Source organism: Macaca fascicularis, chromosome 8, assembly GCF_037993035.2.
Source record: "Macaca fascicularis isolate 582-1 chromosome 8, T2T-MFA8v1.1".
Taxonomy (NCBI): domain Eukaryota; kingdom Metazoa; phylum Chordata; class Mammalia; order Primates; family Cercopithecidae; genus Macaca; species Macaca fascicularis.
In genome coordinates this window covers 83,374,827-83,401,342 of record NC_088382.1, presented here as the reverse complement: position 1 = coordinate 83,401,342, position 26,516 = coordinate 83,374,827, and the positions used below count along the sequence as shown (strand labels likewise).

Genomic DNA, 26,516 nt, shown 5'->3' with positions numbered 1-26,516 from the left:
CCTGAACACAGGAGGAAAGATCCAAATCTTTCAGAATGATATCATCCTTCTTTTACATTGATGCCTGTATATTAGACCTACCTGAGGGGTGAGAAGCTATAGTCTTTAAAAAATTGCATTGACAAGAATTCTCCTTTCTTGCCTACTGAATCTAGGAAGGAAGATTAGAGGTAGTGTTAAGCTTGCCTCTGTTTTAGTCATACCAGTTGAGTCTGTCTTTAAAGGTCCATTGATTTAAAGGAAAAATAATCTGAAATTAGAAAGTTAAGTTTTTAATCAGATTAGCACAGATAACATGTCTTTCTGAAATATTCTCAGGAAAGATTTCATGAATTTAAATTGTTGTGATTTTTAAAACTTGCTTGACTCATTTTTCCACATAAAAAGATATCAGATACATTTTTTTTTAATGAGCATTTTTAGGATGCATTTTTTCACTGCAGTATGATAGTGTTTTTAAGCATAAGAACAAAGGATGAAACCATAAAGTAAAAAAGATGGATTTATATACATAAATGCTAAAAACAAGTTCAAGGAGCAGCACAAGAAAATAAAAAGGCAAATGACAGCATAAATTGCAGCATAACAACAAATAGAATATATGCAAAGGACACATAAAAGTCAATTTTTTTAAAAAAGGCAAACACTCCAATAGCCAGAGGTCTTAAGAAGACAATTAAAAAGAGCAGATAAGAAATCATGAAAAAGTGTTTAGCAATCAGGAAAATGCAGATTAAAGATTATGAAATTTCTGATCCATGCAAATTGTCAGGGATTTAAAAATGATACTTCCAACTGTTGGGGAAATACACTGTCACATGTTGCTGACAGGACTCTGACTTATTGCCATTCTGAAGGGAATTAGCCATGAGTATACAGAATGTAGGCCTATGTCTTTCTAGAGCTTAACTAAACATATGGAAAAATAGAATAGTTTTCCATAATGAACATACACTGGTTTTATAATCAGAAAAAAATCAAGAATATTTAAAATACTGACATTTACAAACTTTGGCCTGAAATGCACAATCTGACTGCATTTAAACATAAATATCTCATAAATATATATATATTTTTTTTATGAGATGGAGTCTTGCTCTGTCGCCCAGGCTGGAGTGCAGTGGCACCATCTCAGCTCACTGCAAGCTCCGCTTCCCGGGTTCACGCCATTCTCCTGACTTAGCCTCCCAAGTAGCTGGGACTACAGGCGCCCGCCACCACACCAGGCTAATTTTTTGTATTTTTAGTAGAGATAGGATTTCATTGTGTTAACCAGGGTAGTCTCAATCTCCTGACCTCGTGATCCACCCACCTTGGCCTCCCAAAGTGTTGGGATTACAGGCGTCAGCCACCACACCCGGCCATAAATTTTATATTTAAACAGCTAGGGAAACAGAATTATCCATATACTGAAGTCTTAAGGAAACTTTTCTGAACATAAAGAAGAAGAAACATAGTTTTCCAGAGTCTGAATGAAATTTCAGTTTCCGAAATGTATGCTGGAATTTAGAATATGTACTGTGTATTCTAAGAGGTATTATGGGGATCAAAAGGTGTTTGAAATTAGTATTTTCAAAATTAGGAGCAGACCGTCGTAATGATAACACAGATAAATATCTTGCAAAAATTCAAAGTCGAAGTATTAAGAACTAGTTAATTGCTTTTCTCTGTTAGCAAAGAAACTGTACAATAAGCATAAGGAGAAAATAAAGGTAATGCTCCTAATTACTTGTTCAGTTTGTCTAGAAAGATGGAGTTTTATAAAATCTTAAAGTGTATTACAATTTGTGAAGAAACATTAACTGCTATGATTTTTAAAGAAAAATAGGCAATGTTTGATGCATAACATATTTAACACTTACATAAGTTATGAAGCAAGATAATAAACACCCATGAACCCACCACCCAATTTAAGAACTAGACATTACTATACCTTCATCTTTGTTTTCCTCTTTCATATCCCCCATTCACTATGCTTCCCCCAGCAGAAGTAACCACTATCTCTGGATTTTATATGTAGTCGCCCTAACCTTTATTCCTCATAATTTCATCAAATAAATTTGAGTCCTTATCAATATTTATTTAATTTTGTTTTTTTTTTTTGAACTTTAGAAAAATAGCATCATATGGTGTATTGTCCTCTGGAATTCTGCGCCCCCCCACCCCGTCCCCTCTATTTAAGATTGCAATTTAATATTATTTTATTTTGTTACATAAAGTATTTCATCCACTATGTGAATATCCTGTAATGATTTATCCATTCGTCTGTTGGTCCACAGTTGGGATATTTTCAGGATTTTGTGATTATAAACAATATTATGAACATTTTTGAACATTTCTACTGGTGCACATGTATAAGAGTTTCTGGGAATGGAATATGATATGTGTAAGTTCAAATTTACAAGAAATACCAGTTGTTTCATAGTGGGAGAGCCCTTCAAAGTATCTGATTTCCCGTGCTGTAACAAGTAGAAATCTTTTATCCTTTTTTACTTTCAATTTCATTTTTGATAATGAATTTAGTTGAAGTTTAGTTCAGATTCCACTATTTCATTAATTTTGTTTTTCGTTTTCTATTTTTACTTCAGTTTTTGAATGGGGAAAAATTAAAAATGCAAAAAGCTTTCCGTATTTTTTGTCCTCATTAGTGCAGTGGCCACCCTGACCCTCAAGTAAGTAACTTATGGTTTTTTTTGTGTGTGTGTATTGTCTCAGAATTTATATATATAATTTATATACTTGTATATAAATGTATATACATTTTATACGCACATATATATACACACACACAAAAACAAATTCAAATACGTATTATTCAGTCCCCTAGCCTTTTGGACATGCTGTTCTACCCTGTTTTTCTTTTTCTTTTTTTTTTTTAAACTTAACAGTATGACCTGAAGATCCTTTCCTATTGATATGTATAGGGATTTATTATTATTTAATCAGTTTTGCACTGATGGATATTTAGATTCTTTATAGTATTTTCCTATTATTTGCCATGTAAAAACTTCACACATAAGTAATTTTACATATGTAGTAGCATATTTGTTGGAGAAATTCCTACAAATGGAATTACTGCATTACAGAGTATATATCCTTTTAATTTTGATAGATGTTGCCATAGTACTGTCAGTAGACTCCAGTTTACGTCTCTACCATCAGTGTGGGAGATTTCCTGTTTCCCTACAGCTTCATTAACACAGTATGCCATCAAAGTTCTTAATCTTTGCCAATTTGATAGTTGAAATATAGTATAGTTTTACTTTGCATTTCTCGTATTGAGAATGAGACTAAATATGCATTTGGTAGATCTATGAGACATTTCTGTACTGTTTCTGTGAATGACATAACCATATCGGTTGTCCATTCAGAAATTAGATTGACTCATCTTTTTTTTTTTTTAAACTTGGTAGAACTGTGTATGTGCATCTGTGTGCCTTTATGACATGAAATTACTTTTTTGTTTTCTATGTTTATGATGGAATTTTCGTTTAAGGTTTGGTTTTTCTTTTTAATGTATTTGAATGACATTTTAAAATAGCCTTTTATAGCATGTGTAATTTAGGTATAATTAATAATACCTTTCTGATTCTGAAATTAAAATATTTTTATTTTTATTGTGTTTATTTATTTGTTTATTTTTAAATTATGCTTTTAAGTTCTAGGGTACATGTGCATAATGTGCAGGTTTGTTACATATGTATACATGTGCCGTGTTGGTGTGCTGCACCTGTTAACCCATCATTTGCGTTAGGTATATCTCCTAATGCTATCCCTTCCCCAGCTCCCCACCCCATGACAGGCCCTGGTGTGTGATGTTCCCCACCCTGTGTCCAAGTGTTCTCATTGTTCAGTTCCCACCTATGAGTGAGAACATGTGGTGTTTGGTTTTCTATCCTTGTGATAGTTTGCTGAGAATGATGGTTTACAGCTTCATCCATGTCCCTACAAAGGACATGAACTCATCCTTTTTTATGGCTGCATAGTATTCCATGATGCATGTGTGCCACATTTTCTTAATCCAGTCTATCATTGATGGACATGTGGGTTGGTTCCAAGTGTTTGCTGTTGTGAATAGTGCCACAATAAGTATATGTGTGCGTGTGCCTTTATAGTAGCATGATTTATAATCCTTTGGGTATATACCCAGTAATGAGATGGCTGGATCAAATGGTATTTCTAGTTCTAGATCCTTAAGGAACTGCCACACTGTCTTCAATGGTTGAACTAGTTTACAGTCCCACCAACAGTGTAAACGTGTTCCTATTTCTCCGCATCCTCTCCAGCACCTGTTGTTTCCTGACTTTTTAATGATCTCCATTCTAACTGGTGTGAGATGGTATCTCATTGTGGTTTTGATTTGCATTTCTCTGATGGCCAGTGATGATGAGCATTTTTCCCATGTGTCTGTTGCATAAATGTCTGCTTTTGAGAAGTGTCTGTTGTCTGTTCATATCCTTTGCCCACTTTTTGATGGGGTTGTTTGATTTTTTCTTTTAAATGTGTTTAAGTTCCTTGTAGATTCTGGATATTAGCCCTTTGTCATGCGGGTAGACAGTAAATATTTTCTCCCATTCTCCCAAACAGGCAACAGGTTGCCTCTTCACTCTGATGGTAGTTTCTTTTGCTGTGCAGAAGCTCTTTAGTTTAATTAGATCCCATTTGTCAATTTTGGGTTTTGTTGCCATTGCTTTTGGTGTTTTAGTCATGAAGTCCTTGCCCATGCCTATGTCCTGAATGGTATTGTAGATTTTCTTCTAGGGTTTTTATGGTTTTAGGCCAAACATTTAAGTCTTTAATCCTTCTTGAATTAATTTTCGTATAAGGTTTAAGGAAGGGATCCAGTTTCAGCTTTCTACTTATGGCTAGCCAGTTTTTCCAGCACCATTTATTAAATAGGGAATCCTTTCCCCATTTCTTGTTTTTGTCAGGTTTGTCAAAGATTAGATGGTTGTAGATGTGTGGTATTATTTCTGAGGACTCTGTTCTGTTCCATTGGTCTATATCTCTGTTTTGGTACCAGTACCATGCTGTTTTGGTTACTGTAGCCTTGTAGTATAGCTTGAAGTCAGGTAGCGTGATGCCTCCAGCTTTGTTCTTTTGGCTTAGGATTATCTTGGCAATGCGGGCTCTTTTTTGGTTCCATATGAACTTTAAAGTAGTTTTTTCCAAATCTGTGAAAAAAGTCATTGGTAGCTTGATGGGGATGGCATTGAATCTATAAATTACCTTGGGCAGTATGGCCATTTTCACGATATTCGTTCTTCCTATCCATGAGCATGGAATGTTCTTGCATTTGTTTGTGTCCTCTTTAATTTCGTTGAGCAGTGGTTTGTAGTTCTCCTTGAAGAGGTCCTTCACATCCCTTGTAAGTTGGATTCCTAGGTATTTTATTCTCTTTGAAGCAATTATGAATGGGAGTTCACTCATGATTTGGCTCTCTGTTATTGGTGTATAGGAATGCTTGTGATTTTTGCATGTTGATTTTGTATCCTGAGACTTTGCTGAAGTTTCTTACCAGCTTAAGGAGGTTTTGGGCTGAGACGATGGGGTTTTCTAAATATACGATCATGTCATCTGCAAACAGGGACAATTTGACTTCCTCTTTTCCTAATTGAATACCCTTTATTTCTTTCTCCTGCCTGATTGCCCTGGCCAGAACTTCCAACACCATGTTGAATAGGAGTGGTGAGAGAGGGCATCCCTATTTTGTGCCAGTTTTCAAAGGGAATGCTTCCAGTTTTTGTCCATTCAGTATGATATTGGCTGTAGGTTTGTCATAAATAGCTCTTATTAATTTGAGATGTGTCCCATCAATACTGAATTTATTGAGAGGTTTTAGCATGAAAGGCTGTTGAATTTTGTTGAAGGCCTTTTCTGCATCTATTGAGATAATCATGTGGTTTTTGTCTTTGGTTCTGTTTATATGCTGGATTATGTTTATTGATTTGTGTATGTTGAACCAGCCTTGCATCCCAGGGATGAAGCCCACTTGATCATGGTGGATAAGCTTTTTGATGTGCTGCTGGATTCGCTTTGCCAGTATTTTTTTGAGGATTTTTGCATTGATGTTCAGCAGGGATGTTTGTCTAAAATTCTCCTTTTTTGTTGTATCTCTGTCAGGCTTTGGTATCAGGATGATGTTGGCCTCATAAAATGAGTTAGGGAGGATTCCCTCTTTTTCTATTGATTGGAATAGTTTCAGAAGAAATGGTACCAGCTCCACTTTGTACCTCTGGTAGAATTCATGTGTAAATCCGTCTGGTCCTGGGCTTTTTTCAGTTCGTAGGCTATTAATTATTGCCCCAATTTCAGAGCCTGTTATTGATCTATTCAGGGATTCAACTTCTTCCTGGTTTAGTCTTGGGAGGGTGTATGTGTCCAGGAATTTGTGCATTTCTTCGAGATTTTCAGTGTATTTGCATGGAGGTATTTATGGTATTCTCTGATGGTAGTTTGTATTTCTGTAGGATCGGTGGTGATATCCCCTTTATCATTTTTTATTGCATCTATTTGATTCTTCTCTCTTTTCTTCTTTATTAGTCTTGCTAGTGGTCTGTCAATTTTGTTGATCTTTTCAAAAAGCTCCTGGATTCATTGATTTTTGGAAGGGTTTTTTGTGTCTCTGTCTCCTTTGTTCTGCTCTAATCTTAGTTATTTCTTGCCTTCTGATAGCTTTTGAATGTGTATGTTCTTGCTTCTCTAGTTCTTTTAATTGTGATGTTAGGGTGTCAATTTTAGATCTTTCCTGCTTTCTCTTGTGGGCATTTAATGCTATAAATTTCCCTCTACATACTGCTTTAAATGTGTCCCAGAGATTCTGGTATGTTGTGTCTTTATTCTCATTGGTTTCAAAGAACATCTTTATTTCTACCTTCATTTTGTTATGTACCCAGTAGTCATTCAGGAGCAGGTTGTTCAGTTTCCATGTAGTTGAGTGGTTTTGAGTGAGTTTCTTAATCCTGGGTTCTAGTTTGGTTGGACTGTGGTCTGAGAGACAGTTTGTTAAAATTTCTGTTCTTTTGCATTTGCTGAGGAGTGCTTTACTTCCAACTATGTGGTCAATTTTGGAATAAGTGTGATGTGGTGCTGAGAAGTATGTATATTCTGTTGATTTGGGGTGGAGAGTTCTGTAGATGTCTATTAGGTCTGTTTGGTGCAGAGCTGAGTCCAAGTCCTGGATATCCTTGTTAACTTTCTGTCTCATTGATCTGTCTAATGCTGACAGTGGAGTGTTAAAGTCTCCCATTATTATTGTGTGGGATTCTGAGTCTCTTTGTAGGTCTCTAAGGACTTGCTTTATGAATCTGGGTGCTCCTGTATTGGATGCATGTATATTTAGGATAGTTAGCTCTTCTTGTTGAATTGATCCCTTTACCTTTATGTCATGGCCTTCTTTGTCTCTTTTGGTCTTTGTTGGTTTAAAGTCTGTTTTATCAGAGACTAGGATTGCAACCCCTGCTTTTTTTTTGTTTTGTTTTCCGTTAGCTTGGTAGATCTTCCTCCATCCCTTTATTTTGGGCTTATGTGTGTCTCTGTATGTGAGCTGGGTCTTGACTCTATCCAATTTGCCAGTCTGTGTCTTTGAATTGGAGCATTTAGCCCATTTACATTTAAGGTTAATATTGTTTTGTGTGAATTTGATCCTCTTGTTATGATGTTAGCTGGTTATTTTGCTCATTAGTTGATACAGTTTTTTCTAGCATCGATGGTCTTTACAATTTGGCATGTTTTTGCCATGGCTGGTACCGGGTATTCCTTTCCATGTTTAGTGCTTCCTTCAGGAGCTCTTATAAGGGAGGCCTGGTGGTGACAAAATCTCTCAGCATTTGTTTGTCTGTAAAGGATTTTATTTCTCCTTCACTTATGAAGCCTAGTTTGGCTGGATATGAAATTCTGGGTTGAAAAATCTTTTCTTTAAGAATGTTGAATATTGGCCTCCACTCTCTTCTGTCTTGGAGAGTTTCTTCCGAGAGATGTGTTGTCAGTCTGGTGGGCTTCCATTTCTGGGTAACCCGACCTTTCTCGCTGGCTGCCCTTAACATTTTTTCCTTCATTTCAACTTGGGTGGATCTGACAATTATGTGTCTTGGAGTTGCTCTTCTCAAGGAGTATCTTTGCGGTGTTCTCTGTATTTCCTGAATTTGAATGTTGGCCTGCCTTGCTAGGTTAGGGAAGTTCTCCTGGATAATATCCTGCAGAGTGTTTTCCAACTTGGTTTCTTTCTCCCTGTTACTTTCAGGTACACTAATCAGACGTAGATTTGGTCTTTTCTCATAGTCCCATATTTCTTGGAGGCTTTATTCATTTCTTCTTACTCTTTTTTCTCTAAACTTCTCTTCTCACTTCATTTCATTCATTTGATCTTCAATCACTGATCACCTTTCTTCCACTTGATCAAATCAGCTACTGAAGCTCATGCATGTGTCACATAGTTCTTGTGCCATGGTTTCCAGCTCCATCAAGTCATTTAAGGTGTTCTGTACAGTGTTCATTCTAGTTAGCCATTCGTCTAATCTTTTTTCAAGGTTTTTAGCTTCTTTGCAATGAGTTCAAACATCCTTCTTTACCTCGGGGAAGTTTGTTGTTACTGATCGTCTGAAGCCTTCTTCTGTCAGCTCGTCAAAGTCATTCTCTGTCCAGCTTTGTTCCATTGCTGGTCAGGAGCTGCATTCCTTTGGAGGAGAAGAGACGTTCTGATTTTTAGAATTTTCAGCTTTTCTGCTCTGGTTTCTCCCCATCTTTGTGGTTTTATCTACCTTTGGTCTTTGATCATGGTGACGTACAGGCGGAGTTTTGGTGTGGATGTCCTTTCTGTTTGTTAGTTTTCCTTCCAACAGTCAGGATCCTCAGCTGCAGGTTTTTGGAGTTTGCTGGAGGTCTACTCCAGACCCTGTTTGCCTGGGTATCACCAGCAGAGTCAGCAGAATAGCAAATATTGCAGAATGGTAACTGTTGCTGCCTGATCCTTCCTCTGGAACCTTCATCTCAGGGGGCACCCGGATGTATGAGGTGTCAGTCGGCCCTTACTGGGAGGTATTTCCCAGTTAGGCTACTCAGAGGTCAGGGACCCACTTGAGGAGGCAGTCTGTCCATTCTCAGATCTCAAACTCTGTGCTGGGAGAACCAGTACTCTCTTTAAAGCTGTCAGACAGGGACGTTTAAGTCTGCAGAAGTTTCTGCTGCCTTTTGTTTAGCTATGCCCTGCCCCAAGAGGTGGAGTCTACAGAGGCAGGCTGGCCTCCTTGAGCTGCAGTGGGCTCCACCCAGTTCAAGCTTCCTGGCTGCTTTGGTTTTTTTCAAGCCTCAGCAGTAGCGGACACTCCTCCCCCAGCCTCACTGCCACCTTGCAGTTTGATCTCAGACTGCTGTGCTAGCAGTGAGCGAGGCTCCGTGGGCATGGGACCCTCTGAGCCAGGCACAGGATATAATCTCCTGGTGAGCCGTTTGCTAAGACTTGGAAAAGTGCAGTATTAGGGTGGGAGTGTCCCGATTTTCCAGGTACTGTCTGTCACAGCTTCCCTTTGCTAGGAAAGGGAATTCCCTGACCCCTTGTGCTTCCTGGGTGAGATGATGCCCCGCCCTCCTCCGTGGGCTGCACTCACTGTCTGACAAGCCCCAGTGAAATGAATCCGGTACCTCGGTTGGAAATGCAGAAATCACCTGTCTTCCGCATCACTGACGCTGGGAGCTGCAGACTGGAGCTGTTCCTATTTGGCCGTCTTGGAACCTCCAATCAAAACATTTCTTTTAAATTATCTTCTGGAACTTTTATAGTTTCATTTTTTGAAATGTTGAAGTCTTGATCTGTCTGTTATTTATACTGAAAGTATGGACCCAACGTTATTCCCCACTGCATTGAGACTTCACTCTTACCATATACTAAGATTATGAACTTGGCATTATTCCAGACTTTCTATTCTCCTCTGTTCATCTAACTATTTATGTGCCAGTTTTAATCGTTGTCTTTTTTTTTTTTTTTTTTTTTTTTTGAGACAGGGTCTCGCTCTGTTTGCAAATCTCTGTCAGTTGTGCAGTGGCGTGATCATAGCTCATTGCAGACTTGAACTCCTGGGCTCAAGGGATCCTCTTGCCTGAGCCTTTCAAGTAGCTAATTCTACAGGGACATGCCACCACACCCAGCTTTTTTTCTCCCCCACCCCCGCTAGAGACAAAGTCTTGCGGAGTTGCTCAGGCTTGTCTCAAACTCCTGGCCTCAAGTCGTCCTGCCTTGGCTTCCCGAAGTGTTAAGATTATAGGCATGAGCCACTGCACCCAGCTTAATCATTGAGTGTTTCTTGTGTTTTAACATGAGTCAGTTTAAAGCAATGTGTGTTTAAACAAATGTGAATAAAAATGTACTTGGTCTATAATCTTCTTACACATACTACATGGAGTACAAGTAATTGAAAAGACAAAAATCTCCTTGCTTGGCAACAGAAATAAGAGGTGTGAGAGTAGTCAAAGCATCAATTATGAAGCACTAAAAGAAGCAACAGGGAGCTAACTGTATGGTTGAAAACTATTAAGGTTCAGGAAGGCAGTGTGGATAGTTTCCCTAAAACTTACTTGTATAATGTTAATGCATCATTCATTCTTTCGTTTGTTTAGAAAGTATTTATTCACTATATTGTACCCTTTTTGATACTATTGATGATTTCAGTAGTTTTTAAAGATGAAATTGCTTCTTGAAAGACGAGTCCATATAGAAGATAAACACCACCATCCCACCCAACTCCCCACTCCCCCCAACCCAGCAAATAAGAAAAGGTGGGATGCCTGTAATCCCAGCACTTTGGGGGCTGAGGTGGGCAGATTACTTGAGGTCAGGAGTTTGAGATCAGCCTGGCCAACACGGTGAAACTCCATCTCTACTAAAAATATGAAAATTTACCAGGCATGGTGTGGCACATGCCTGTAATTCCAACTACTCAGGAGGCCTAGGCAGGAGAATTGCTTGAACCTGGGAGGTGGAGGTTGCAGTGAGCACAGTTGTACCACTGCAGCCTGGGCCACAGAGTGAGTGAGACTTCATTTAAAAAAATAAAAAATAAGAGACAAGTGTTATTTGAAAAAAAAAATCAATTTTTTAAATCTTTGTTTTTTTTGGTTTTCTTTTGAGGTGGAATTTTGCTCTTGTTGCCCAGGCTGGAGTGCAATGGTGCAATCTTGGCTCACCACAACCTCCGCCTCACGGGTTCAAGTGATTCTCCTGCCTCAGCCTCCCGAGTAGCTGAGATTACAGACATGTGCCACCACGTCTGGCTAATTTTGTGTTTTTAGTAGAGATGGGGTTTCTCCATGTTGGTCAGGCTAGTCTCGAACTCCTGACCTGAGGTGATCTGCCCACCTTGGCCTCTCAAAGTGCTGGGATTACAGGCCTTTTTTTTTAATCTTAAAAAGCAAAGCATGTAGCACAGTATCTGGCATTGTTGGTGCTCAGTATTTGAGCAAATGAAAGAATTACATTTTCACTTTTTCCCCCCCACTGTATTAATGATCTTTTGAGTAGTTTATAACATATAACAATTAGAATTCTAGGAATTTATGTATCATCCAGACCTGAGATACTCAGCGTGTTATTGTTGGACTCAATATAATAATGGTAAATAATTAGTATTTCAGCAACCTAATGGAAATAATACAGTTATTCTTAGTAGATTGCTTTGCTTTGGGTTAGAATTTTATTTGAATTCAGACCTCAAGATATTCTGAATCTCACGTTGGCAGTCTTGGAAAAATGATTTATTATTACTTAATAAATGCAGTCTGTCTGAAAGACAGATCCTTTAAGCATGGTATGCATAGAAGAAAAACAACATAAGGAGTCCTAAGTGTGAAAAGGTTGGAGAATGTCCAGCCTCATGTTTTATATACAGTAAAATTGAGACTCAGTTGTTTTTATAATAGGTCTAAAGACACTCTTATTTAAAGGTAGTGAAGACTTGAACTCATGTCTTCTGACTCCAGGGTCTCTGCAGTTGCCACTAGACAGCACCTGTATTTCTAGATATATCATTTGCTGATAATTAAAGGAAAAAAAGAGAATAGTGTTTTTAAGAAATTCCACTAAAATTAAGTATGCATTATTTTGAAAGAATGTTTTATATGTCATGTACCAGGATTTTTTATAAAACATTTAAGATGTTTTATTACATGGAAAATGTTCAAACTATTGTTTCAGATACCAGATTGATATTTGGGTGGATCATGTAAAAACACTAAATGGCTGAGAAACTGTGAAATGTTTGTTTTAACTATTATTACATCAGTGACACAGCCATCTACATTACTTGATTTTTCTTAAGATTTAAAAACTTTAGTAATAGTCAAATTTAAAAAACACTCAACAGGCTTTTTGGGTGATGTTATTCAAGTGTGTTCTTTTATTCCAAGCTTTCTGGTTCGTGTTAAGATGATTCATAGATTATTAGAGCTGAAAGAGATTCTCAAGTTCCTTAAGACTAATTTATTTTACAGATGAAGAAAACGTGATAAGGAGAATATCTGCTGCCTCAACTGAAACCCAGTTAGCTGGGCTCTAGTCTGCTGCATTTACCAATGCACTATTGTTGCTTTTACTTTATTACATTTTGTGTTAATACAGAACATTAGACTTCTTTTTTTGCTTTACCATTAAAAAAAAATAATTACAATAAGTTCTTTCTTAACATCATTGATAGGTTGTTAGAAACCACTACTTTAAGTGAAATGACATATAACGAATCAGTTTTACCATAGGTTGATTGATATAAACAAGAGTTAAGTTCTTATAACATATTTGTGATTAGAGAAATATCACCAAACTTCTCAATAAAGACCCAAATTGCAGTATTAAACATTGAAATAAATAATGAGCTTACACTTACAATTAAGAAAGTTTAATAAAAACAAGATAATTGTTTACTCAATGTGAGTGACGGCAGTCATAGTGGTGGTGGGTTAAATCGAAGAATAAATGTTTGCAAAGTGAAAGTTGTAAGGAGTACTTCCTACCACCACACAATTCAAAAACAAACAATAACAAATATAGTGGGCTCACTGAACTCTTTCGTACTGCGTTGTTTATTGTTGTGCATTTGTATGATGTATTCGTCTGTTCTCGCAGTGCTATAAAGACATACCTGAGACTGAGTAATTTATACAGAAAAGAGGTTTAATTGGCTAATGGTTCTGCAGGCTGTTCAGGATTTTGCTTCTGGGAAGGCCTCAGGAAGCTTACAATTGTGGCAGATGCCAAAAGGGAAGCAAGCACATATTCACATGGCCGGCAGGAGAGAGAGAGCAAGAGGTGCTACGCACTTTCAAACAGGCAGATCTTGTGAAAACTCTATCAGGAGAACAGCAAGGGGGAAGTCCGCCCCCATGATTCAGTCACCTCCCACCAGGCCCCTCCTCCAACACTGGGAATTCCAATTCCACATGAGATTTGGGTACAGACACAAACCAAACCCTATTATATGATTATCATGCATTTTACAGATTTTAATTTTACATTAATTTATATTCATTTAGTCATTCATTTTCTAACCCACTTATTCCAGTTCAGGATTGAGGTTGGTCAGAGCCTATTCTAGCAGCTTAGGGAGCAGAGGCAAGAACCAACTCTGGACAGGTGCCATTCCATACCAGGACACGTGTGCGTGCGTGCATGCATGTGCACGCGCACACACACACATACACACACACACACGACACTCATACTGAGACAACTTAGACCTGCCAGTGAACCTAATGTGCATATGTTTTAAATGTGGGATGAAACTGGAGGACCTGGAGAAAACCTATGCAGATATGGGCAGAACATGAGAACTCCACATAAGACAGTGACCCCAGGTGGGATTTGATTTTTTTCTTATCAATATTATAACAAAATGATGTTGAACAAAACAACATTATTTGAGGACCCACTGAGTATATTTTCTTTTTTTTAACTTTCTTTTTTTAAGTTCAGGGGTACATGTGCAGGTTTGTTATATATGTAAACTGTGTCATGGGGGCTTGTTATACAGATTATTTCATCAGCCAGGTATGAAGCCTAGTACCTGTTAGTCATTTTTCCTGATCCTCTACCTCTTTCCACCCTCCACCCTCTACCCTTCGATAGGCTCCAGTGTGTGTTGTTCCCCTCTATGTGTTCATGTGTTCTCATAATTTAGCTCCTATTTATAAGTGAGAACATGCAGTATTTGATTTTCTATTCCTGTGTTAGTTTGCTAAGGATAATGGCCTCCAGCTCCATCCATGTCCCTGCAAAGGATATGATCTCATTCTTTTTTGTGGCTGCATAGTATTCCATGCTGTATGGTACCACATTTTCAACAAATCGTGCTGGGAAAACTAAATATCCCAGCTATTCAAAATATACTGGTTCTGTCAGCACTCCAAGTGAAGGAAGACAAAAATTAGTCCTTTGGGAAGCCCTTCAAAACCTAAAATGTTGGATGCACATTCTACTCATCTTTACCCCAGGGGAGAAGTTGTGATCTGGAATGCTGTCTCTTGGCACTAAGCTATGTGGCACTAAGCTATGCTGACTTAGGGGGCTGCTGTGGGTAAAGTGAAATTGTTCTTAACATGTTTCAGTGTGGCTGTTCTTGGCTTTGTGCTCCTCTGGGGTACTGCAACTTCCTAACTGGATTCTGGAATTCTCAAAAAGGTATATTGGTTTGTATGTCATTGTTAAATCAATGTATGAGTGAGGAATAAGGGCTGGGACTTCCTGTTCTACCCTCTTGTTGGTGTCACCCAAGACTTCTTTTTTATTAAACTTTTTATTTTGATGGCCAGGCATGGTAGCTCACACTTGTAATCCCAATGCTTTGAGAGGTTGAAGTGAGAGGCCAGGAGCTTAAGACCAGCCTGGGCAACATAGCAAGATCCTGTCTCTACGATAAATTAAAATATAATTAATAAAAATTTTATTTTGAGAAAATTGTAGATGCACATGCAGTTGTAAGAATTAATATAAAGAGATCCTGTGGACACTTTGCCTTGTTTATCTCTGGTAACATCTTGCAGAACTGTAGTACAATGTCACAACTAAGGTATTATTATAAATATGATACAGAACAGTCCTGTCACCATAACAGGTTGCGCTGTTATAGCCATACCATCTCCCCCACCCCCAACCCTGGATTGAGTGGAAATTCTGGTCCCCATATGGTCTCCACTGACACCATAGTGAGGTGACCTTGTTCCCACTAGTTCTGATTCTCCTTTATTCTCTCCTGACACCACTCCAGCACGGAGGGGAGGGGGGATCCTATTACTGCTAGGTAGGGATAGAAGTTTAGTGTCCCTACATGATCTCCACTGACACTACTCAGTTTTTTCTGACACTACCACATCAGGGAAGTTGGGGAGACTTGTTACAGCTTTGCAAGGGTGAAAGTCCCTCTCTGCCTTTGATACATAGATAAAAGTGGGAGAACAGGTTTTTTTGTGTGTATTTGGCTGGACTAAGGTGTGTTTTGTCTAAATTTTCTTCCTTGCTAGGCTGCTTCTTTCCTGGTTCTAAAAAGTGAATTTATTTTTACAAGAAAATTTAAAAATTGGATAAGTACTTAATATATATATTTTTTATTTAAAATATATAGTTTTTGACATGGGGTTTTGCTGTGTTGCCCAGGCTGGTCTTAAACTCCTGAGCTCAAGGAGCCCTCCTGCCTTAGCCTTCCAAAGTGCTGATTGTAGGTGTGAGCCACTGTACCCCGCCCAGTACTTAATGTTTATACAGTTCCAGTTAGTTGTGTTTATTAACAGTATTGTGGAATCTTCCATAAGTTTCTGAATAATATATAGACTAATTTTTAGTAAATTGTTAAATCATAATTAGATCATGTAAGGAGAATTGTAAGAAAGTGTTTTGTGGGTTAAGTTCTTTCATCCTAAGGCTGTGCTTAAGTTTTTCTTTATGTGAACCTAATATTTGAAGTTACTTTCTTCCCACAAACAGAATTGTGAAAATGGCCAAGTGCATTATTTTTACATTTTTCCCAATGGGTGGTTTTACAATGAGAAAATCTCAGTCAGTCTGTCTCTCTCTTTCTGTCATTTTTAAAGAGACAGTGTGTCCAAGCTGGAGTGCAGAGATGCCATTACAGCTCACTGCAGCCTTGAACTCCTCTGCTCAAGGGATCCTCCTGCCTCAGCCTCCTGATAGTTGGGACTACAGGTGCATGCCACCATGCCCAGCTAAAGTTTTAATTTTTTGTGGAGACAGCTCCTTATTGTTTAGCCCAGGCTGGTTTTAAACTTGTGGCCTCAAGTGATCCTCCTGCCTTGGCCTCCCAAAGTGTTGGGATCACAGGTGTGAGCCACTGCACTGGCCTCCATCTTTCCTTTTACTATGAGAGGAGAGACTGAGGTTCATCAAGCCTAGAAAATAGGTCTGAAATGAAGAAATGAAGTTCAATATCTTGACAGTTTCTTGTCTCTATCATGGTGTTAGAATATTTCAAGAATCCAAATGCCCAGAACTTCTTAAATGTATAGATACAAGAACAGTAGTTCTTGGTTTGTTATTTGTTTTACTACTGAAAGGTAGTTATACGTGCTGACTGTAGCCAGATGCCTGGATACTGGCCCCCACACCTGCCACTTACTGGCTGTGACTTTAAGCCAGTCATATTACCTGTGTTTCAGGGCCTTTAAGTGTAAAATAGGGATATGCATAGTCCCTACTTCTTGGGGGTCATTGTGAGGATTACTAAACTAATATATGCAAAGCATTTGGAACAAGCAATAGGAATCCTGGCAGAGGAGTGTTGTGGTGCAGTGTTTGGAAGCTGTTGCGGTAGACATTTCAGTATGTGTTTCTTCCTGCTGAGAGATCAGGTCACTTGTGTCATATGTCAGACTTGTTTAATCCAATTTTTGGTGTTTTTCTGTCTTAGGGAAATCATAACTAATGGAGTTTTTCTGAGAAGAAACAACCAAGGGTGATCTTTATTTTACGAGCAACATTTTAACCCCACTTAAATAAACTAAAAATTGAAGATGACTCATTATCCTCACAAGCTGCTCTCAAACATTTTCACAGCAACTTTTTTGTCTTACTTGGTAGAAGTAGTCACAGTGTGTCTTTATTGAAAAGCTGAGCCTTGAAAAGATTTCTACTAAATAAGCCAACCGAGTGAAATCTTCCTTATTATTAAGATGAGTGGTGAATGTGCTTCTGGGGAATTCCTGAACTCCCCAATCACTTCCATGCAACATACTGACTCTGAGTCATATACAATGTGCACTGCCCTTGTTGTGAAGTCAACCTATTTCAAACTATTTAGCGGCCCTTGTATCACTATTAATAACGCCTGTGCCAGACTGTTCTTTGATTTGCATGACTCATTTTGGGCTCCAGAATCTTCTTGTTAAAGAAAATTTCTGGCAAAAGTGTAAATTATTACATTTGTGTAAGGTTTAAAAAAAAAAAAAGATGATTGATGAATTTATTCACCATACCCAGGTTCATATTGTTATCACATGCTTTTCATTTTCCTGTTTTAAAGAAAAAATAGCAGCCAGTCCTGAATTTGAAAACTCACTCACACTTTTATTTGACTAAGGTACAAGCTTTCCAAAGGCATTTCCCAGTTCATCATAAATTGATCTTTAAAACATTTTTGAAGAACCTTTATTGCTGTTGTTTCTGTTCATTTTTAGTGTTTTGAGGAATATGTATTATTTACTATTTTGTATTCCTCCTCCTTCCTCTCGGAGGTATGCTGGATGCTGTATCATGACCTGGGATTCTGCCTTTTTGGGGGCAAGACTGGACTGTGTGTATTTTCCCTGTGGTACTGTGTTCACCAAAAGGCAAACATCTTCCTGAAAAGTTCTTTGTCGGTAATTTTATTAATAAACATTCACCAAATTAAGAACCCTTCACATACATCATTATGTTAAATGTAGCAAAAAAAAAAAAAAAAAAAGATCAATAAAATGCACAAATTAACAAAATCAGTGCTTCTGTTCAACTTTAAGGGTAAGAACAAGGTTAATTTCACCACTGTTCAGGTTATGCTTTTTGAGCACATTAAAATGCATCATTTTGGCTGGGTGTGGTGACTCACGCCTGTAATCCCAACACTTTGGGAGGCCGAGGCGGTTGGATCATGAGGTCAGGAGATTGAGAACATCCTGGCTAACACGGTGAAACCTCGTCTCTACTAAAAATATAAAAAACTGGCCGGGTGTGGTGGCGCACGCCTGTAGTCCCAGCTACTCAGGAGGCTGAGGCAGGAGAATAGTGTGAACCTGGGAGGCGGAGCTTGCAGTGAGCTAAGATCGCACCACTGCACTCCGGCCTGGGCAACAGAGCAAGACTCCATCTCAAAAAAAAAAAAAAAAAAAAATTCTGTTCAGTAATGACTGTTTTTTTAGTGTCTCTTTTTCGTTTCCAAGGTGATTCTGAAACTGATCTTAAGAAGAAATCTCTAACAAATTATTTACCTAGTTTTTGATTGTTTTCATTGTTTTGCTCTTAGCCAACATTTTCTCTTTTTAGTTGTCCACAAGAGTTTATTTTAAATTTTGCGTTGTTGATTTTTGACTTCATAAGTACTGTATATTTGGCTTAAAAATTAGGCAGAACTAAGGGTCTGAGGGTCTCAGCTGGAAGACCAGATTGGCAGTGAGCTGTATGTAAAAGAAGAGGTGGAGTCACATACAAATACTACCTGTTCCATTTGATCCCAACAACAGGGCAGCAGGAAGGGGGACTTCTGTAGCTCACATCAGTCTAGGAGCTAAAGAGCATGCCAAGGATGCATTCCACCTGTCCCTGACCTTCAGAGACATGACCATGGTGGTCCAGTAGGCTCCCTTGGGTCACATGTACTCTTACCTAATACGTGGCCTCAGGCTACCGTGGGAGAGAACAAGGTCCCAGCTATGAGGCCTGCGCTGCCATCAGGATCTCCCTTGCTTTCATGTAGCTAAAAGTCAAGCACCCAGAGCCTGGGGAGCCAGGGCCTGTGCATTAGGCAAAGGCTGTGAGCAAAGTTGTCAAGAAGCAGGCATTGCCAGTGCCAGCCCTGCTTATCCTCAGGGCTATATCTAGGACTGGTGCTGCCGCCAGTCCTTCCCACTTTGGTGTCCCCAGCACTGCGCTGTTCCGGGATCTCTATATTGAGGGAGAGGCCCAGAGCAGCATAAAACGGTGCTTTCAAAAAAACTTTTAAAAGTGTAATAATGGTAGGCTCACAAGAAGTTGTAAGAATGGTACAAAGAGGTTGCATGTACCCATCACTCAGCTTCTTCCAGTGGCGATGTCTTATATAACTATAGTACATTTTCAAAACCAGGAAATTGTCATAATACAATGAACTAGACTACAGACCTTACTTGGAGCCTACCAGTTCTCATATAAATGATTTTTAAAAATCACTAAAGACGGATAATCATGCCGTTGTTCATACTTTTCTCACATTAACAGTTTTGAACCAGAAGCCCCTGCTTCTAGTTCTTAAGAATTTTTAATTATAATTTTTTATTGTGAAAACCTCACTGTAGCAAAGTGAACCTGAGTATTATTGGATAGTCGGGTATTTATAAACAAATTTATAGTCCAACATTATTGAGGCATAAATTCAAGCTGGCAATTGAAACAAAGATTTTTTTTTCAAAGCTTTGCTGTGAAAAATGAAAAGAAATTATTTTATTGTGAAATAGCTATGCCTATTCCAAGGACTTTGAGAGAAACTGGGAGTTCCAGTGGAGTGGCATTAACCATTTGGATCAGTGGCATTATCTTTCTTGCTGCATTGGCTTGCCGTGTTTTAATACCTCTGATACCACTTGCTACTCATAAACATTTATCTTCTTCAGCATCTCTGAAAGAGTTACGACATCAGTGATAATTGAAAGGCAAGGTTCTCGAGTTCGCTTATAAAACCTTTTAAGAGTTCTCCAATTTAGAACTCCCCCTTCAACTCCTCTGTAAGAACTGGAGCTCCATAAAGATGCTCCAGGAAGATTTGTATGCCAGAGGATTCACATACCCATCTGAAAGAAGCACAGATCTACTGAGCAAAAACTTGTCAAGTGGGCATTTCTTATAAGATATCACAGTCCCTGGCAACTTTAGACCTTTAAAATCATGTATAAACTCCATATACTTCAGTGAGATTTTGGTGAGCTTATCTCTGGAACATCTAGGGACAACCATCATGACATGGGTCATCCTTGGAGCCAATCTGGGCAAACCCCAGGCATTTACTTACTGGATTAAGCCTTAGGGGTTTGGAGCTGGTGGGATGTTGCATTTAGTTTCCTACCTGTTCTTTTAGGAGGCTATTTAATGTAATGGTTAAGTATTCAAACTCTAGAGTCAGACTGCCTGGAGTCAAATTCTAGCATTGCTGCTTATTATCCGTATGACCTTGGTAGAGTTTCATATCTTCTCCATGCTTCAGTATTTTTCATCTCTAAGGAAAATAATCATGCCCATTTCATATGGTTGTTATGGGAATTAAATGAGAAGTAAGGTACTAGAACAGTGCCCATGTTGTATCTGCATTGTAGCTGTGTACTGTGGTTATAGACTGTACCAAGATGGGAGCATCAAAGGCAAAATCAGGGACAAAAGATAGATAATGGCAGAATGGGTTCAGGACCTCTCCAGATAAAGGGTGAATGAATATAATGGATGTTACAAGCCTGAGCGAGGGAAGTGTAGTGGTTGAAGTCCATGAGCAAAATTGAGGTCAGAGAAGGCACAGACCTAAAGTAGTTACATGAGAAAAAGTTTATCCTGAGCAGTAACCAAACAAAAATAAATTAACAATGAATTATTGTAGAGTGGCAGTGATTATTTAGAGTAACTGAAACCCGTCCTGGGAGAAGTGTGGGAAAACAATCACATCCTACTAATAGAAGTATGAATTGGGGTAGTTTTTTGGGAGAAACCTAATTGGCAAAATAAATTTAAGGTCCTTAAATATGCATACCCTAAATTACTCTTTGATTCTACTTTTAGATCTTTATACTATTGTAAAGCAACTTAAATTTACAACAGGAAGATCCTAAATGAATTATGACCCATCCAAATACTGTTACTGATGTTCAAGTTAAAAGTCATTCAGTTCTTGACCACATAAATCTATGTCTTTATGCTGTTTCTATGACTAGTCTGTTAGTTGAACTCTGTAGAAAGTAATCTTTATATGTGAAGAAAAGTCGACTCAGGCTTTACTGTAGAATAAGAGAGCCTGAACTCCACGTTCTTATGCTGTGAGGTAATGCCTCTCTAGAGTGTGGAGAGCATTTTTGTTGCTTTATAATATTGCTATTGGCAAACCCATTAGTCCTGTATAATAACAATACTGAAGTAATGCTGTTAAGTTTCTTGATTTTTTAAAATTGAGTATAGAAGTTAGAGTTGTAACATTTAAGTTATTCTTTAAAATATATATATAATGTTTATGCAGATAGTAAAAAACAAAAATCAGTAATATGACACTCCATTTATCAAATTGGCAAATTTTATTTACAACTTTATTGAGGTATAATTGAAGTATAATAAACTGCACATAATGTCTACAGTTTAATCAGTCTTGACATTTTCATCTCCCCAAAAGATTTCTCATGCCCTTTTGCAATCTATCACTCCCACCAGCTCTACTCCTCAGACAATCACTGACCTGCTTTCTGTTACTGTTGATAATTGGCAAATTTTTTTTTTTTTTTGAGGCGGAGTTGCCTGGGCTGGAGTGCAGTGGTGCGATCTTGGCTCACTGCAACCTCCGCCTCCTGGCTTCAAGCGATTCTCCAGCCTAAGCCTCCAAAATAGCTGGAATTACAGGTGCCGGCAACTATGTCCAGCTAATTTTTTGTATTTTTAGTAGAGACGGGGTTTCACCATGTTGACTAGGCTGGTCTCAAACTCCTGACCTTGTGATTCGCCAGCTTTGGCCTCCCAAAGTGCTGGGATTACAGGCAGAGTGCCCTGCCTTAAGATTTTTAAATAGTAATTTCCAATATCAAAATAGGAAACAAGGTACTTTCATGTGTCTCTGTGGGAGTCTGATATTGGTATAACTTCTTTGGAGGGCAATTTGTTAGTGTCAAAAACCCTAAAATATCCTTTCAGCTAGCAATTCCGCTTCTAACTTGAGGAAATAAATTTTCTTGTGAATAAGAATTAAGTTATAAGAATGTTCATCACTGTGTTTATAATTGCAAAAAACTGGAGATAGATGTCCGATGATATGGAATTGTTTAAAGAAACAGTTCCCTGTAATCCCAGCACTTTGGGAGGTAGAGGCAGGCAGATCACGAGGTCAGGAGATCAAGACCATCCTGGCTAACACAGTGAAACCCTGTCTCTACTAAAAATACAAAAAATTAGCCGAGCGTGGTTCAGGCGCCTGTGGTCCCAGCTACTCAGGAGGCTGAGGCAGGAGAATGGCCTGAACCCGGGAGGCGGAGCTTGCAGTGAGCCAGGATCGCGCCACTGCACTCCAGCCTGGGCGACAGAGGGAGACTCCGTCTCAAAAAACAAACAAACAAACAAACAAACAAACAAAACAACAGAAACAGTTCATATAATGAAATTTTATACTTTTAGTATTAGCAGTAGAAATATATTGTTTTATAAACAATGACAGGATCATATGGTATTCCTATGTATTTAAGTTGTTTTTCCAAGTAAACAACAGCTAAAAAGTGCATAGATAAAACAGGATTAAAAACATATTTTTAAAGCAAAATGTTGAAATTAATGTTCTCTGGCTGATGAGATTTATCTTAATTTTTTCCTGTGCATAATGTTTTCTTGTAAAAAAATATTGAAATTTTTCCCCATTATAAAAAAACTAACACATGTTAATGTAGAGAATTTGAAAGCTAACATAAAGGAATAAAGAAAATACATAAAATAGAATTGATATACAGTCATCCCTTGATATCCATGAAGACCTTGATATCCATGAAGAATTGGTTTCAGGACACCTTATAGATACCCAAATCCACAGATGCTTAAGTTCCTGATAGAAAATGGCATCATATTTGCATATAACCTATGCACATATTCCAGTATACTTTTTTTTTTTTTTTTTTTTTTTGAGACGGAGTCTCGCTCTGTCGCCCAGGCTGGAGTGCAGTGGCTGGATCTTGGCTCACTGCAAGCTCCGCCTCCCGGGTTTACGCCATTCTCCTGCCTCAGCCTCCGGAGTAGCTGGGACCACAGGCGCCCGCTACCTCGCCCGGCTAGTTTTTTGTATTTTTTAGTAGAGACGGGGTTTCACTGTGTTAGCCAGGATGGTCTTGATCTCCTGACCTCGTGATCCGCCCGTCTCGGCCTCCCAAAGTGCTGGGATTACAGGCTTGAGCCACCGCGCCCGGCCTCCAGTATACTTTAAATCTTCTCTAGAGTATACAACATCAAATATGATGTAATTAGCTTTTGAATTTGTATTGTTTTTTATTGTTGCATTGTTATTTTTTATTGTGTGTGGGGTTTTCTGTTGCTGTTTTTGTTGTTGTTATTGTTTCTCTTTGCAAATATTTTCTGTTCACGGTTGAATCCAGGGATATGGGACTTATGCATGCAGAGGGCTGTCTGTATTATTTTAAGCTATTTAAAGGTTTTTTAAAAAAACTTACAAAACTCTTTTATACTTAATGGCATCAGGATAAAGTTCCCTCTACCTTGGCCCCTGCGTGCCCCCACCTGCATTTGCAATTCTGACTCTCTGTATGCTCTTGTGATAAGGCATGGCCTGAGGTTTCCTAGAACACGAACTCTCCAGGTCTCTGCCCTTGCTCCTGCTGGCCATCTGTTATCAGTCCTCTTCCTCCTTGGCTGTATTCTCCTCATCCTTTGAAATTCACTGTCATCATCATCTCCAGCAAGCCTTCCCTGAGCTTTTAGCACTTCTCGTTTCCCATTCCCACTGCTCTCTCCACCCATCTCTAGTGAGACCCCTATCACATTGTATTATCCATTTTCATTCCACCCCTGATAGACTGAGCATGACTTGAGGTCTGGACAGTATTGGTTGGTAGGATGCCTGAAGCTTAACTAGCACAGTAGCAGTTGGAGCTCAACTAAGAGGGTATGTGCATGTGTGTAATCGAACGATAGAAATAAAGATGTGTTGGAATCAGACAGCCTGGAGTATTGGATATATCTGTGTGACTGGAGCATGGGATCTTCATGAAATATTTAGTAGACAAAGATAGAGAGATAAGTAGGAGAGAGATTATTAAGGGCTTCCTAGGTTATCCTAAGGAGTTTGGGTTCTCTAGTGTAACTGATAAACTGGTGAAAGACCTTTAAGTAAGAGAATGTTCTAGCCTTGGCAAGGTGGTAGAATAGGAGGCCCTGGAACACAGCAATTCAATAATAATTTATAGACAGATTTTCTTTATGAGAAATCCAGAAACCAGTTAAGAGGCTCCTGTATGCCAGGTGAGCATGAAACCAGCCAGATCTTAATTAACAGGGCCATACAGTCAAGACAACTACCCCCCACCCCCAGCTCCCAGCTTCTTTCTGCCTGGAAGGGGAAAGATGTATGCTATGCATCCAATGCCTTAGCTTTTCTGGGGCTACCCAGAAGACTGGCTTCTGTCTGGCAAGTCTCAGAGTGCTGACAGGACATGGCATATTTTAGCAACCCCGGGGCCAATGAAGACAGAGATGGCTGGTGGTGGTGGTCACTATCCACTGCTTAGCCCAGCACAAAGCTAATAGTTGAAAAGCTCCAGCTTTCAACTTTTTCCTGGAGAGTCAAAGAGGTGTGCCATGTATCCAGTGACCCAACTTATCTGGGAGTTGCCTGAAGAATTGGCTTCAGTCTTGCTTGTCTCAGAGCTCTTATGGAACTGAGACAAGCAAGGGACTGATGCTTGGGGACTGCCAAGAACAAAGAAAGTGGATTACACTAGCATAAAAGTTTGAGAGGCCTCCAGAATCTCTGTCCAGGCTGATTGGTTAGGATCTTCTCCAGTATGAGGCCAGTTTATGAATCCTAGGGGAAGTGGTTGTCTTATGTAGTGTGCAGACACAAACACAGAGAATCACGGAAAAGTGAAGAAACAGGAAAACATTTTCTAAATAAAGGAATGAGATAAATCTCAAGAAACTGACCCTAGTGAAATGGAGATACATGATTTACCTGACAGAGAATTCAAAGTAATCCTTATAAACATTCCCACTGAGGTCTGGTGAACAATGCATGAAAAAAAGTGAGAATTTCAACAAAAAGAAAACTTTTAAAGGTACCAAGCAGAATGCATGGAGCTAAAAAATACAATACATTGAAAAACTTACCAGAGGGATCCAATAGCAGACAATGTCAAGCAGAAGAAAAGATCATCAATCTCAAAGACAGGTCACTGGAAATGACTCAGTCAGAGGAGAGTTGGGCTAGCCTCCAGCATTTCCCAAAGGGTTAGCTGTTTTATTCATGCTATGTCAAAGGCTTGGACATAAAGTAAACTTGGAATCCTGGGTTAAACCAAGTTGAATAGATTTTTGTTCTTTGAGGTTTCTGATTCTTCACTATGCTAATGTGTATTTTTAATTTCGCAAAAGGCATTTGTATTATGTAATTTGCATTATTTTCAATTTTTATTTATCATGGAACCATTTTCTTTGGGGACTATGTTATAGAACACATTTTGGGAAATGGACACTGAGAATACTAGCAGCAGAGAAACACTGAAAGCTTGAATCAGAAGGTTAGCATCAGGAGAGGAAGGGGCAAGAACAGGGAATTAAGTTGTGTCTCTCAGAGCACATCTCTGTGAATGGTGACTTACCAATAATTTTAAAAGATAATATCATTTGAAAATTATATCTGATCAAAAGACATTAGAATAAGCAGGTTGAAATGTGGTTTGAAACTTCTCTGAGACAAATGATAGTCAAAGGAAAGTGTTTCTCTAGTATGGTTTGAGCTCCATCAGCTGATGACACAGCCCCCACTCCTCTTGATGGACAGAGGACAGAACCTGTCCATGGCCTGGCTTGAATTAATGCACTAGATAATCCCTACAATGGTCAAATTCTTGAGATGTTTGAGCAACATGATAACTACTTGCTTGTGAGTAAATCAGAGATGGTTGCCAGGAGTCTAGGTCGGGTCATGAGCAGCCACATGGTGGTATGAGCAAAGCGAGTTAGAGACAGTGCTAGTTTTGAGATGATACCCATTTGCTTTTTTATGTGTTTGTGAGTTAGAGTTGTCTGTGGGACATCCTTGTGGAGGTGAGAGGACCACTGGGCTGTTGAATACATGCATTTGTACCTCCAAAGAAATTTGGTCTGATTAAGCCTTTATTTTACCTGATGTGCCTCAATTGCTCTATGTGTTGGGGTTTCATGCCTCTTTTATGAGATATAAAATATTAAAATGCAGGGTGAAGACACTGCACATTCCCAATTTTCTCCCCCAGTGTACTTCCATACATCAGTTTCCCTTGTCCCTTTATAGCTTCCCTACTACACACAAGTCCCATTGAAACCACTTTTTTTGGATTTTTTAAACTTCTAATTTTAGGAAAAT

General features: G+C 38.7%; 1 protein-coding gene across 50 annotated transcripts in view; it reads left to right on the top strand.

The window, feature by feature from the left end:
- STAU2 (staufen double-stranded RNA binding protein 2) overlaps positions 1–26,516 on the top strand; it is a 332,499-nt gene that overhangs the window by 174,273 nt on the left and 131,710 nt on the right. The gene's annotated exons all lie outside the window — the stretch shown is intronic.